Source organism: Sardina pilchardus, chromosome 8 (genome assembly GCF_963854185.1).
Source record: "Sardina pilchardus chromosome 8, fSarPil1.1, whole genome shotgun sequence".
Taxonomy (NCBI): Eukaryota; Metazoa; Chordata; class Actinopteri; order Clupeiformes; family Clupeidae; genus Sardina; species Sardina pilchardus.
The window spans coordinates 6,080,211-6,082,710 of NC_085001.1; the positions used below are offsets into that span (position 1 = coordinate 6,080,211).

General features: G+C 40.8%; 1 protein-coding gene across 1 annotated transcript in view; it reads right to left on the bottom strand.

Annotated features, from left to right (window-relative positions):
* LOC134089394 (coiled-coil domain-containing protein 60-like) overlaps window positions 1-2,500 on the bottom strand; it is a 27,589-nt gene that overhangs the window by 7,066 nt on the left and 18,023 nt on the right. The window lies entirely within an intron of this gene.

Sequence of the window (2,500 nt, forward strand, 5' to 3'; positions counted from 1 at the left end):
AAAGGGTTTTTAACTTAACTTATTCCTTGGCTCAGTGCGAGAGTTGCCTGAAGGAGGCCATAGTGGCTACCACATTTTTTGACTTTTTTGATTTTATGACTTACTTTCTTTATTTTATTGCCCTTGTGAAGCAATTATAACTTGGATATTGAATATATAAATAAAGTTTATAATATATTATCATTATTATTATCATTGTTAATATTATGATTGTCATACAGTTCAGGGCAGAGGTACATTTCTATCTGATAATACCTATCTTGCACAAGCAACAAAGCTAGTAGCACATCTATTGACATCACTAATGACTAATGCCTTTTGCATGTCCTACGGGCGTGTGCGTTAGCGCCATTGTCTTGTGCAACTGACTAATTGTAGGGTAGGAGTGTCAGTCATGTCAGCCTGCAGTATAAAGCCTGTGCACTTCTCTGCTAAGGACTTCCATAGGCTGCCTACAGCGCAAGGTCTCGCTCTACTGTATATGTGAACCTCAGAGAGGGGTAACCGGTAAATCACATGTGCACACCCCAGACACGGCCCAAGGTGGCGAGGCAAGGTAAACTGGTAAGGCCAGGTGCGTTTTGTAAAATGCAGTCTTTATAAACACAAAAAACAATCAGCACAGTAGCAGAAAGGACAGACACACCTTAATCATTAGCTGGTTCAGAATAGCACACAGCTGGAGTCACAGCATGTGCCTGTGACTGTCGTGTGTGTGTGTGTGTGTGTGTGTGTGTGTGTGTGAGAGAGAGAGAGAGAGAGAGAGAGAGAGATGGAGCACCCCCTGCAGTCACAGTGCTTTAACAGCACCTCTATCTCACATGACAGAAGCGTTGCTGTTGTCCAAGGACCAGACAGTGTGTGTGTGTGTGTGTGTGTGTGTGTGTGTGTGTGTGTGTGTGTGTGTGTGTGTGTGTGTGTGTGTGTGTGTGTGTGTGAGGTCGTTTCTCCGTATTGTAAACTGTCTGCTTAAAATCTAACTGGATTGTAATGATGCCCATAAGGACACTGGGGGAGACTGGGGACTGGGGAGAATCGGCCAAATAACATCAGTGAATAATTAATCTCAGCACAATGATGGTGCTTTCCTGAAATTCCAGGTATATAAAATATTCACTTCATTAGATGTTTAACTCTTAGATTGTTCTGCAAATACAGTGGCACACAGGAGGGGAAATCAGGAGTGTGTCCAGAGAACGGAGCTTGTTTGAAAAATAAGACCATTGCTCCCTCTAGTGGCCAAACACATCTTTACAGCTGAGGACATCCTTAGCCATTTCCTTATGTTTACTTGACAAGATTAGATTTTAGACACTGAACATAGGGTCCACTTAGGAGCACACCACGATAAATATCAGCACAACATGCAATTACGTATTCAAAGATAGATGAATAGCAGGACTGTTGATTCCGGCACACAAGCACAAGGTCTAGGAATAGAAAACCATTTGGGAAAAATGAAAAAAAAAAGAAACAATTTCACCCAATTAGCTTGTACAATGATTAATGAATATACTCCAGCGTGATCCGCCATCTTCAATGGTTGGGATTTAATATCTCTTCACTTGTGCCAGAGCAGCATTCCTCTGTGGATAAATCTCATTAGCTGTGCTCCTGTGGAAATAATGATATCCTCTCCATCTCTCTCCCATCAAAGGCTTCTGGTTACGTTGATCTACTCCTTAATTCAGGAAGCAAAAATCTCAATTTTACCCATATTTCACGTCACACACTCCGTAACACAAACGTTCACCAGAGACTCAGGATCAGAGAGTGAGCTAGTTGAGAGGTACAGTCCTTGATTATGAGAACAGCACATATATATATGTAAAAACAATTATAAAAAAAATACTGCACACACCACACTGACCACTACGATTGGTGCTGCGCCAAAAACATACTACATATGTTGAAAAAGGGAAAGGTCCTCACGCCGTGAAATCATGCTATTAGCCAGCAACGTTTTGAGCCAGAGGGCTTCTAAACTACAGAAGTTTGTCCAGCCATGATTAGAATCCATACACGCTTTGTCAAATTCTAGCTCAAGGTTCATCAGCAAATATACATTCTGGTATTTATGCCCAGTCCTGCCTCTGTGAATGGGGTACAGGGTGTGTTGGACAGAGCCATACATACCATAGATATATACGTACATACAGTATGTACATATGTCTATGGTACATACTCTGTGCACACCTTGTTTCAGGAGCACATACGCAATACTACTACTACTACTACTACTACTACTACTACTACTACTACTACTAATAATAATAAGCTTTATTTGTATAGCACCTTTCATACACAGAATGCAGCTCAAAATACTTTACATTTGGAACATTTATGACAATAATATAGAAGAAGTTTATATAGTGAGGCTAACGCAGCAAGTTGTTGCGGTAGTATAGGCTTTACTTAGGCAAGGTACATCCACAACCTTTTCAACAGAACAGAAGACTGCTCCTTTAAGGGCTTCTATGTTTTTTCTTGATTATTAAAG